The following is a 13,616-nucleotide window of genomic DNA, read 5'->3' as shown; positions in this document are numbered from 1 at the left end:
TTCTAAAAAATATGTTGCACAATCACTGTAATTATGGTGTTATGTGAGTTAGAAGATTTCAGAAGTGCATCAATTGAGAATTACACATATTTATACATCGGACAGGGAAGCATGTATTTGATATTTCCTGCTGAAATTCAGCATTTTCTATCGGAGGTCTAAATTTTCATATGCCAGACTTTTAAGTTAGATGGTGTGTTATAATGATTTTTTATTGGATGTTGTGCTGTATATTTGGGTCTATGTAATATTTGTTAGGAAATTCCATAATGTATTAAGGTTCTGGTTGCAGCATCTTGGAATATTTGTTTAAAGGTAACAAAATGCTCCATCTGTTGTCTTTAATTAATGGTTAATAACAATGGAAATGCTTCGTGAGATGATTGGTCTTAAGCATAAAAGTCATGTAGGGTGCTATCTACCTTGTGTAATATAGTGCACAATAAAGAGTACTATGTTTCTGTACCACTTTCTTTATTTTGTGCATCGCGTGTCTTTCTATGTATACATTATCGAATTACATTTTGTATCGAAGAATATTTTGTGTGATATGGATTTCAATTATGTTTACACGTAAAACTTGATATGCATTATGTTTATATATGCACACGGTAAAAATATTTAAAAGCCCGTGGCAACGCACGGGCCTTCTACTAGTATATATATATATATATATATATATATATATATATATATATATATATATATATATATATATATATATATAAAGTTTATTTAAGACCCAGAGTGAAGAATAAGGTATTCCTCACCCTGGTCGATCGACCGAGCCAGACTTTCTCCGGTTCGGTTCCATCGTCCCATTGTGCCTCCGACTTTCCATTGATACACACGAGCTAAAATCTCTTCTGTGCCACTGTAAGTTTTCCCCTTTTCTTACGTTGCCAAAAAACTGTTTTCTGTTCGTGGTGTTATCCCACTCCCCCGCCGCCATTCCTATTCTAATCACGCGTAGTGCTGCGGTTTTCGATGGCGACTGGCTTGCGGCGTGGTGGCCGAGGGCTCAGAGACCGGCGGTTGGGCATGGCGGCGTGGTGGTCAGCGGATTGCCCGGGCGGCGTGGGAAGCTGTGGTTGACCACTTTGGCGGCGCGACGGCCTGGTGCTCGGCGGCAACGGCGGCGAGGTGAGCGGGTCGTGGCGTCGGTGTCGGGCAGCGCGGCTTATGGTGGCCGGCTGGCCGCGGCGACGGATCAGGTGGTGTTGGCGGCGGCACTTGTTTCGTTCGCGAACGCTTTGTGCCCTCCTCCGGCCGGCGGCCACGGCTGCTTGCTCCATTACATGCTGGTGAGTGGTGAGGTCAATCCAAATCTCTTCAACGACTCGTCTATGGATGGGTTTGATGCCCAGAAATTGTATTTCTTTTGCCCAGACCTCACACTGGATATGCTACTCGGTTAAAAATCTTCTCCGTATGCCCAAACCCCATTCTAATCATTGTTATGTTTTCTCTTCTCTATTTGAAAGTGATACTCTTGTGGCACTTTGATTGGATTGTGAAATATCTGTACCGCATTGAACAGTTCAGTAACTTATTTCACTTGCCATCGACATACACAATTCTGTTTTGGGCAAGTTGCTTACAGCAGATAGTTGTTTGATTACTTTCCTTACCTAATACCAATGCTATGTGTAGATAACTTATATCTCTGGCCAAGAGCTCACCTCGACATCCTTACAAACTCGAGATCCATGACCAAGAGAGCTCTCCTTAATGTGTGCAGGTACTGCTCAACACATAAGCATGCTAAATGATGTTTTTGTAATTAATGTTTTTGCTAAATTTGTTTGGAATGCAAAACATCGAGGCTCTGAGCAGATGTCCAAGTATCTACTCAAGTATCTTATATTGTGTATTAGCTTGTTGTTCTAACCTCTGAGTTTTGGTTGATCTAGAGATACATTTTGTGATTCATGTTTGATTATGCAGCGAAATCTTATTAATTCATTTGTTGTGGACTAGAAGCTTATCAATGAATTGAATGCTGAATTTTGTAGTTTGGAAATAGCTAACTCTCTCCCTGCAAAATAAAATGAAGGTAGTTATTACCTCTGATATGAACGTATATTCGAATTTTTTTTCGGAGCCTGATGAAGTTGAAGAAAATGTACTCCTACTTCTTTATTTGCATACACGTTTCAGAATTTTTTTAATGACAACTGAAAGATTTTGTCTTCATTTTGATCTTCATGATAATATACTGCAGTTTTTACCTTGAGAATTACTTTTCTTTTGAACTTGGACATTTGTACTTAGTATACTCCTTATTGCCTTGTTTTCTGTCTGGCTGTTTTTTTTTGACTGGGTGTTTTCTGGCTGGCTGTTGTGTCAAAATATTGTTTACTTTATAGAATGTTGTGACTAAACGAAATTTTAATGGAAAGTTCCACATGTCTTTGTTTTGATTTCTTGGTTGAAACTGCTGGGCGTCCATATTACTAACGCTTCACCATCCAGTGAAGAATGGATGCATCAACTGTAATCTCAATAATCAGTAGCAAAATTCAGAATTGTTGAGAAGAAAGGTGAACCTAAAGGCTTCAGCCCTATTCGTACGATGCTATGTTGCTTCTAGCATATGGATAAGATTATTTCAGTCGTTGGATTGATTGTTGAACAGATGAAATTGATGGAAATCTCTGGCCACATGCAAGTTAAGCTGCTTGAAGACCAAGTCCATATCTGTACGAGGGCAGTGAAGTTGGGCATGGCAGCCTACATTAGTTGGGCACCCTTATGTAATCAGTCTGGTAGTAACCAGTTTTGAAATAGTGCATTCTGAATTTTTCCTGCTGCTGGTTACCGAGTGGCATCCAATTGTCTCCGAACAGATTTTTCTATACTCATAGGAATGGGTTTTATTACGTGAGACATTTCCAGGACCATCAGCTAGTCCTTTACACTGAATCTATTTATTACTCCCTCCGTTCCATAATATAAGACATTTTTTGTGTCAAAAAACGTCTTACATTATGGGACAGAGGGAGTAGATGGCTTTGTTATTCCTGGGGCCATGTAGTTTGTTCTTACAGTAGTTGTCATATGGTATGGTTTTTCGGCGGTTGGACTAGCATCGGTTCCCTATGACCATTAGAATCTATTACACACATTAGCTGGGAGAGGTACCATGTTCTTATGGTATGGTTTAGATGGAGGCAATTCGCAAAAAAAAAAGATGGAGGCAATTATTTGCCTCTTTTTGGAAAGAAAAAAATTGAGACTTGTGGTGACTGTATTGTTCATGAGACACTCATGGCTGAATTCATTACTTTTCACTTGTATGGATGATGAAAGATTGTGTCAAGGTGATTATAGTCGAACTACGTGAGACAAATCAAAAGTTTTCGAATACAGTTCAAGAATTTTGAGACTGCCATTTTCAAGGTCATTCTATAGGATAAGAACTTTCTTATTTAATGTGCCCATCACGCTCAGCAATCTTTTTTGTGTGGTGTATAGCTGACAAGATGATACGGTAGTTAGGAAAAATATTGGAGGAAGATACAAACAGGAAAAAAATCCCAAACGGAGAAATTGCCATGATTTTTCTAGGATACACTCAACAAAGACACGTGTCAACAAGCCTCTCACAATCTGTTGAAAAACACACACACACATTAGAAAAACAAACTTACAAAGCTATTTCTACAAGGAAATTTGACAATCACATGGAGCAATTTTATTGATAAAATATTTCAGAAGGTGAATGCATTACACCCCAATCAAGTATCCATTATACATCTTGAAAAAGATCGCGGGCAAACATTTGCCTTCGTGTTACAAATTTCTCTTGCATTCTGATTTTTTGTCAAACTGAATAACCAAAGAGCAGCTAAATGACATGTTCCCTCAATGGCATAAAAATTCAGAGGTCTCCTATCTTCTTCTGGCATAGGCAGCTTCAGTCAGGCTTCTGAATCAGCGGCGAGCGCTGACAAGTTGAGTGGATGTCCATGGCTATGCTCGTCCTCGTAGGTGATGATAAGCATCCCGGTGTTTCCACGATCGCTCCACTTGCGTCCTCGTGCGACAGCCCTTGATGTTGCTGCACCTTTATTTACCCCTGCACTCAAGAAGTTCATACTAAATTACTTGATTCAATTGTCTCTGTCAGCAAATTGATACACACACAATGATAAAGTGGACATGTCTACGATGTCCACAATTTTCTACTCTTCCATTGCAGCCAAGAGGAGATGAGAGTCTCTTCTTCTATGGGAACCCAACAAGGGAGCTGATCAAACAGGTTGGAGCTTTGTGCAAACATGTAGAGGCAGAAGATGCACAAAGCCGATAATGACAACAAAATGAGAATGCAGTATATGGTATACCAACAAATCTGAACTTCAGAAGTAAGGATACACAAGTAGTATCAACCAGTGTGGCGGAATACTGGATTTACCAGCGTAAGGAACTAAGGACGCGTGCAGAATTTTATCTATTGGTATTCAAAGCAAAAAAAAAAATCTAAAATACATATGTTCAACAAGTGTTCAGTACAAAACACGAAACCACTCAATCAGAATACGCTTCTTCATCTCGGTACTCACAACCTAAGGCACGATCAGGAAAGAAAAATCACCGATTGTTGATCACTCAACAGGGTGTGACCACATGAGCAGGAAGGAATGAATACGTGAGTCTGTCATATATATACATGATATGTATATGATTTATTTTGCCAAAAATAGTGGGTGTTCAACTGAATACCCCTGAATAAAGGTAGGCCCAACATCGCCTAATAGCAAACCTCCCAAAGCTGTTAGAATATACAGATTGACAACGACCTGCAATGCAAACACGCAGATATCACTGTAAGGTAAATAACTTGTATGAAGGCCCAAATGTACATAACTCAAATACAACGAGAACATGGTCATCCTATGAACTGAGAATCACTTTAACCTTCAGATATGATATTGAAATTTCTTAGCAACAACCAAAAAAAAAATACAACTAATCGAATGTTTAACTGCGCCCTCGACAAATTGAGCTACTAATACTCTTATCACTTTTTTCAGAAAGATAATCGCTCTAATATTATAGGGCCTTAACATAAGCATTTTAATTTCACATAACATGGTTGTTTCCTTCTACTCTCATTAGAATTGGCACAAGTGATTAATTTCTATGGAATTGCCTTACCACAATTTACCATCCCCGTTAAGATGTCAAGCTCATCACACACAAAATATTCTGAAGCATTATTGGCGACAGAAACAAGTTTCAGTCTATCAAAAATGGGTAGGGATGCCATGAGGGGGTTGGAGGCTGCCTGGTACGAGGGATGCAGGGCGGAGCACCAGCTCATGGGTCGTGGGTGCATGAAGGTGGAGGCAGTGACCAAACTTACAGATGAGACCGATGGTAGTTACACTATGGTGACTCGTCGGCAGCCGGTGAAATCTCCAGATCCAGATTCAATCAGGGACGTAAGAATGGAGATGACTAGAGGAGACACAAGACTAACACGGCAGCGCCTCTCCTATAGAGACCTCACTGACCTCTTGTCCTAGCTTGCTGTAGCAGGAGTACCTGAAGAGGTGGAGTGAGGCGAGGAATGGGTAGTGCTGACCCCGGCGTGTAGTGCGTCGATGTGGATGAGCACCGCCCTAGCGAGGAGGTTGCGGTTAGACCCGGCGCCGCCGCTTCCCTCGAACTGGATCCCGTCGGCGGGAACGACCTCCCCTGCTTCTGGCCACCGTATCCAGCTCGCGACCGTAGGGAGGATGGGAACCGCCCAGCCCTCTCCAACAATTCGCTAAAAAAAAATCTCTCTCCCACGATGGCACGATCCAAGGAAGATTCTTCTTCTTTATCGATTATTTTCGTAGTAAGAAATACAAGAGGGTAAATTTACCTCGCCAGGCCCGCACGTGAGGTAAATTTACATTTGTTTTCTTTTGTTTCTCTCGTGCCCTCGGTGCCTGGTTCGGCCGGGATGAGGAATAACTATTGGTCACCCTGGGTGACGAATAGCACGACCCTATATATATGTATAGGAAACAACATAAACAGAAACAATGTAGCCAGCGTATTCACCAAGGCGAAGAGCCCGTCGGCAAAGCTTTCTGTGCTCCTCCTAGGGCCATACGCGTGTGTGTGTTTCCCTACGTGTGTGGGTACCCTTGTGTTCTTGAGAAAGAAGAGAGATTTGTGTGAGGCAACAACAAAAAAAGAAAGAAGCGGCACTGCAAGGAGGCGGCGCCAACAATATAGGACATACTAATGTTATCACAGTACACAACTGTGGCATGGGACGGTGGGCATTGGAGCTCATGTAGGAGTTAGCGCACCCAACAAGATTCCACCACACAATTGGCAACCCCTCTATATTTGGCTTCAGCACTAGATGGTGGGAATGGTTCACTGAGGATGTTGTACCGGCATTGCTTTGTATTCCTCTCCTTCGCTCAGGGAACGATTGTAGTATGGTTGTACCTGAGATCCTTAGTGTGAAATCAGATTGGAGAATCCCTGCATATGACAATGTTAGCAGTACAAACTATATACTTGAGTAAACGAATGCATTAATAAAAGTCTCCTTATGGATGTCCTAGGGCGGTGAGCGGATGGGTCTACCCAGATTGTAAACCCACACAACTACAATGCAATTTGGCACCTAATTGTAAGAGAGAGAACTCCAATACTGTTGACCCAAAGAATGGCGTTGGTCTTGTCGAAGGTAATTACCACAAGAGAGAAAGAGAAGCTCTACGCCATTGCATAGGACAAACAAACCTAAGGAACAGAGAGGGGGTTGTGAGGATTCGTGGCTGTGAGAGAAGTTCGCAAAAAATAGGGATTTATGTTTGCGCAGTTAGAACTTTTTTTTGAAACCGGTGTGATGGACTTGTCTGGCATCACTGAATAAAAAGGAGTACGAATCACAACAGAAATGCCTAATCCATGCCTTTTCAATGATTAAATGTGCGAACACTAATGCCTCGGATTTAGTGCACGAAAGTACAACTGTTGATGGAGACGAAGAGTTGCAGAACACACTAGAGTTCCGTTTGGACCATATTTCTCAACATGCAAGCATTTTCAATGATGGCATGGCTTTTGTAGAGGAGCTTCCTTCACTGACAATGAGTGTCCTGTGATCTTTGACGCGGTGGTCCCTTGTGTAGCAGACAGTGTCCATTGTTGGGCCATCCATGCCTTTTGAAGTTGGCCGATAGTCTACACTCTACACCCTAATTTGAATGACCAACAAAGAGAAGCACTTGCATTCTCAGGGATCACAGTTGAGGGCGGTGAGTCCGGACACCGGCCATCAATAAAAATGGTGCCAGGTATCCAAATCCTTTGTACCATCTGTCATATTCTGTTGGGCCCTAAGGGTCCCTGAATTTATGTTCTTCGTATTTAAGTATACATGTTAGAAATTTGAACTCACCCATCGATACTCATCTAGTTAAACCATCATGAGATCACAAGCCAGCTCAAGGTATTCAGTAAACCGAGCATTCATAGTGTGAAAGATTTGTTGCCTAGTCTTTGGCTCCGGTTTAGGACGATCCTAACCGTCTTCATCCAAGTTTTTCTCATGTTGCCTCCAAGGGTGAGCCATGGGCAGCGAGCTTCAGGGACACATGTACATAATTTTATTCTTTCACAAAAACGACGCCCTAAGCCCCTATCCACCACAATATTAGTAGCTGTGATGAAAAAATGACCCTGGTATGGGATCCTTGCTCTTTCTTGACAGAAATAGTAAACAAGACTGGTCCAAGTTTAGCTCACAATTTCACTCTTTCCCCATCTTCTATCAGAGAGTGGTTTTTTTAGTTCTTGAGTGTCCCTACACCCTCATGAACATTAAATTCAAAAAATACAATACAGAACTAAACAATACAATTATGAAATTCATGACATCAATATGCTCAAACTCTGTAGGGGCTTGCAGGAGTTCATGCAGAAAAACATTCAAGGAGCTTTACACAAAAAAAAGATTTCACTGCCCAAAGTTTTGAGCACTGATTTTTGTTTCTCATGTGTAGCACTCATTGGATGATATTTGTCACTGAAAACTTGTAAGCACGTAAAACATTTTAGTTGTTTGCGTCATATTTTGAATCATCACATGGTGCGGGGACTGGAAGGTATAAGGAACTTGGCCAATACGTTCAGGTGCAGATGTCACAATGCCAACGGTACCCTCAACCTAACTGATTGGTAATGATTACCATGATGCAACCGCCTTCTGAGTTTGCTTCATTTCAGGGTTAGATTTTTAGGTCGAACTTCACTTGCTGGCATGCATGATAATTGTCCGTCATGTTTCATTATTTTTAGTATTTTAGTTGTGTGCATGCTCGAGCTCAACATATCTTTTATGAAGTGTTGTTGCATAGTTTGGATGTTTTGTGTATAGGCAAATGCCTTTCATTAGAAAATGAACTAGATACATTATAGCCAAATCCATTAAGAGCCTCCAATAGCAATGCATGGTCATTCAATAGAAAATGAATATACTCCACCAACCATCTGTTACATTTGTTTGAGTAATGAAGTCTACCTCGCCCCTATATATATGATCCAGCTTCACCAAAGCAAGTAACAAGTCATGCACCGAAGTACGTAGGAAGCTACATTGTTCATTCGTCTGGACTGATGCATTAGCTTCTTATTTTCTAGACATACATATTACCATTGGCAATTCCTGGGCATATGTGCTAGAAGGAGGATCAGCAGGGATACAGTAAACAGTAAACCCAGATAGTAGTATAGGCCTGCAGGCTAGTACTTGGAGCTTGGCCCGTAGCAAAGTTGCATGCGTCCTGTCACATGCACTCACTGGTCACTGTTCACCTTTCACCCATCACATGCATATTAGAGGCTCCTCTCTCCCTTCCTCTACAGTGCACAGCAGTCAACAGCTAGAGAGAATAACAGAAGAGGAGAGAGAGTATGCAAGATGAAGAAGTTTTCATAAATTGGCTCAAAAAGTCGAATCGAAGTGAGAGAGAGTTACCAGAAACAAAATATTTTCTAGAGTATTTTTTTTGAGTCTGTTTCATAAATAAGCTGCATGCACATTCTTTTTTTTAATCAAATATCTTCGCGTACTTCCTCCATTGAAGATGACATACAGCCTCTGTTCGTAACATTCGTAACAGGTGTATTAATTTTTTTTGGAACGAGTATTAATTATCTGCATCTGCATCGCAGCATGCATGTCCTTGAGAATGAATAAATTGAGTTGACGCACATGGCTTGACTTTGGCAAACACATCATGCGTGTTGTGCAAACGTTGTGAAAGAAATCAAGTTTCTCACCTTAAATATGCACCTACGTCACATTTTAACCAAACTGTGAACGGGTTGTAAGGTCATAGTCCAAGTGTTATCGTCCAGAATCCAACCAATTAAGTTATGAAATATTCTAACTTTATAGATCACAGAGAGTTAGCAGGGGCTAGACCCCTCACAATAGCTTGCCTCCTCAACGAATTTTGGAAGGTAGCATACTGTATATGCGCTAAGGGAAACACTTTAGATCAGTAGTCTGATACTTTTCATTCCCTCTCACGTCTTCTGTACCGTCCATCTTGTCTTAGATCCAATGGCTCGTCTAGTTACACTACTAGGAAAAGGGCTATAGATGATATGGTCACTAATGGCGCACCAGAAACGTGGTGCGCCACTACTATATAGTAAAGGCGCACCATGAGCTAGTGCACCATTAGTGTGGTATACTAATGGCGCACCAGACCCACGGTGCACCATTAGTAACAATTTGTTTTTCCAAAAATATTAATGGCGCATCAGAGAAAAGTGCGCCATTACTAGTTTAACTAGTAATGGCGCACCTCCAACAAGTGCGTCACTACTATATTTTTTTTGCAAAACTACTATCATTTTTATTTTCAAATTCATGAATATTTTTAAATTTAATTCATGGGCACTTTTTGAATTCATGAATATTTTTTCAAATTTGATGATATTTTTTCATATTCAATATGAAAAAATATTGAATATTCATGAGGACACTCGATCTCGATCCCCCTCCATCTTGATCGCTATCCTCCTCGCCAGATCCCTCTCGCTGTCAAGCACCCCCCGCATCCTCCCCCCACTCCACCACCGCCGACGACCCCCCGCACCCTCCCCGCTCCACCGCCGCCGACGACCAACCGCACCCTCCCCAGCTCCACCGTTGCCGACGACCCACCGAATCCTCCCCCGCTCCACCGGGCACCGCCGACCCCCGCACCCTTCCCCGGCCCGCTCCACCGCCGCCGCCGACACCCCGCACCCTCCCTCGCTTTTTGATGATATTTTCAAATAACAAATTTGATGATATTTTCAAATAACAAATTTGATGATATTTTCAATTAAAAATAAAAAATAATGATATTTAAAAAAACAAATTTGATGATATTTGATGATGTGTTCTGTTCTAGTCCTCATGAAAATAACAAATTTGATAAAAAAACAAATTATTATATGCAACAAGAAATAATGAAAAAAAGAAGTTACTGATGGCGCACCGCAGGAGGGTGCACCATTGCTATCAGAAAAAAAAGTTACTAATGGCGCACCAGAGGATGGTGCGCCATTGCTATGAGTGTTTTTATGGCGCACCCCTAGATGGTGCGCCATTACTAACATTCCCCCTCTAGCTGGATACCCCTTCGCCCGATCCCCCCTTCCCTCTCCCTCGCCAGATCCCTCTTCCCTCCCCGCGCCCGCTCCACACTCGCTCCGGCTTCCCCGCGCCGCCGCCACCGCGCCCCCTACCACTGCATTTGCTGCACTGCCGACGACCGCACGGGGTGCAGGACGACGACCGCCGCCGACCCACGAAGCACGTGGCCGCCGGCCTCCCCACGACCAACCGAGGTGCCCAGGAGGACCGCCGCCGTCTTCCTCTTTGACTACGAGGACCCGGACGAGCTCGGACGCCCTCGAGCCATCCCTTAGACGCCGCCGCCGCCGCCGACCCCGACCCCGACCCTGACCCCTTCGGCGACCGGCCGCGCCCGCCCAGGTACCTCTCCTCCTTCCTCCTTCCTCCCTCTCCACCCTTCCTCCCCTTTCCCTCCCTCCCTCCCCTCGACCGTTTGGATTGGTAATGGGGACTGGACAGCGTTCATGAGTTGGCAGAAAGGAGCGAGATCATTCTGCAGTTTTAAATGCCTAACCTCACACGTTCCTGCTCGTTCCAGCCTTCCAGATGACCACTTACTAGCTAGAGTAGATAGATTATCAGCCTAGGTACACTTCGCTAACCCATGCATCGTTCGTTTCGTCTTGAGCTAATAAGAAAGTCCAACAACAAACACACATCTAGGTACACCTAGGTTTTTCTTGACGAACACACCTAGTAAGTCCAACAACGAACACACCTAGGTACAGTGGCGGAGCTTGAAACAAATCTTAGGAGGGGCAAACATTTTTTCTTCCCGAATATGGAATTGTACCACTACGACAAATTAGACATTGAAAACTATTGAGAAACTTTGATAAGTATATTAATCACATTTCTAACGCTGATTATATATATGAAAGCTAGTCCATGAAAAAAATACCAAAATATTATTTAACCATGGAGTACTGAGTTGATTTCCCAGAGAATCCTCTTGGCTTTTGCTTATGGATTGTAATCCTATTCACTAATCAATAAAGCTCTCAATCTTCCCACACAAAAAATCAGCTCTTCGTTTCTTTGTCCTTAGTACAAAATCTATGACCTATTCAAAACTTTCCCCAAGAAATTAAGATGCAAGAATCTATACAAGGAAGAAATTTCCAGTGGGGAGTGGGTGGGCAAACTGCTCTTGCTTGCTTCCTGCTCACTAGCTCACTGTGTGCGATGCCGATCTCAGCTCTGACCTCTTCGCCACCTCTAGCTGGACGCCCTGCTAGCTACCTGCCAACCCACACGCAGGCACGCTGATTAGTGCCTCACCTCTACCTCTACGCAGGCGCTCACCCATGCTCAGTCAACACAAGATGGCAAGAGGAAAGAATAGAAGATGATAGAAATGAGAGTTGGTCGCTGGCTGCACTAGGTCGGAGCTAGCTTGTCTCCGTAAGGAGATGTTAAAAGGGCCCTACAGGCTGGTATGTGCAGTGCCGCCTCATTACTATGACAGGGTATTAAAAAAGTTTCATTTTTGTTGGGGGGGGGGGGGCGACCGCCCAGGTTCGCCCCCGAGAAGCTTCGTCGTTGCCTAGGTACACCAAGTTTGCAGGGGCACCATCTTTTCATTTAGACGAAGTATATGCTTCCTCTGTTCAGAAACACTTATTGCAAAAATAATAAAAATTGCAAAAACATTTATGAATAGTTCATCTGTTTTCTTTGGCCAGTTGTGCAGATAGAATGCTAACTAAGTTGGGCCTTTTTGATAAGTTATATAACTGCAACACCTATTATTGCTACTGATATCATTGACTCATTGCTGCCTCTGTGCAATGCAGAACTATTAAGAGTGATTTGGCGGATTCAAGATTTTGTGAAGCTCTTTTGACATTTAAAGCTCCGAACTGAAGGTACTTAATAAACTCAAAAGCATTCAGTCCAGACCTTGCAATTTCTGTGTTTTTTTGTATTGCTAGATGAATGGTAACATCGTTTGACAGGTGAATGTAGTTTGGTCCTACTTTCCTAATTAAATAGCACATGTTTTGTTGAACATCTAGAGATTGTTGGCATGGATAGACATGCTGCTGATTGTCATAAGTACATTAAAAAAACAAGTATAAGACCAACATCCATGATTTTTTTCCAGCTAAAACTATTGATGATTTTTTGTTGGGTGACCTATTAGATCTGGAATGGAAGCTCACATAAGTTGAGCTGATTTTTGTCCATATGAAAGCAGAGGACCATATGGTCTGTGGCCTTTTCATCCATATGAAAGTAGAGGCACATTGTGGTACTAGTTTGCTGGGTTTTGTCTCCGACCATCGTGTCGTGATGATTTTGCAGGTACCGCGAGAGGCCCTTGAGTTTGCTTGAATGTCGATTAACTTCCGTTCCGGCAAATTCGGGTACTCTATATGTCCTATTTTCAGCAAAGGTAATGCTGAAATTTTCCGTGAATTTTAGCATGACTTTGCTAAAAATAGGACATATGGGGTACTTGCGACTAATGCATGGGCCATGGTATCTTAGTACTTAATTAAGTAGGATCAACTGCCTCTTGTGTTATACATATTCTATTTGGATGGCCCTACTAACCCTTGACCATAAATACTTGAGATGGATGTAGCAGGCTTAAAGAAAGAAATGTTTTTAGGCCCTCCACTGGGCCTGGCTGAATGCACAAGTGTGCATGACTAACAATATTCTATTGTAAAGCTAAACAGGAAAGAGGAACCACTCATCCTAACCATTTGCTCTCAAAATTACCACTTCACTTCTTACTACTGAAAATCTTAGACCTGTTGGGGAATGTAGCAGAATTTTAAAATTTTCTACGCATCACCAAGATCAATCTATGGAGTCATCTAGCAACGAGGTAGAGAGGAGTGCATCTACATACCCTTGTAGATTGCGCGTGGAAGCGTTCAAGAGAACCGGGTTGATGGAGTCGTACTCGACGTGATCCAAATCACCAATGACCTAGCGCTGAACGGAC

At 42.5% G+C, this 13,616-nt stretch overlaps 1 long non-coding RNA gene across 1 annotated transcript; it reads right to left on the bottom strand.

Moving 5' to 3' along the window:
• Positions 1-3,804: 3,804 nt before the first annotated feature.
• LOC123147337 (uncharacterized) lies at positions 3,805-5,796 on the bottom strand. Its single transcript, XR_006473169.1, has 3 exons — positions 5,554-5,796; positions 4,729-4,805; positions 3,805-4,081 (listed from the first exon to the last, which is right to left on the bottom strand). It is a non-coding gene; the product is annotated as an uncharacterized lncRNA (long non-coding RNA).
• Between the last annotated feature and the right edge of the window lie 7,820 nt (positions 5,797-13,616).

Source organism: Triticum aestivum, chromosome 7A (genome assembly GCF_018294505.1).
Source record: "Triticum aestivum cultivar Chinese Spring chromosome 7A, IWGSC CS RefSeq v2.1, whole genome shotgun sequence".
In the NCBI taxonomy this organism is placed as follows: Eukaryota; Viridiplantae; Streptophyta; class Magnoliopsida; order Poales; family Poaceae; genus Triticum; species Triticum aestivum.
The sequence above is the reverse complement of the archived record's forward strand: the minus strand, read 5'-3'. Positions and strand labels throughout refer to the sequence as shown.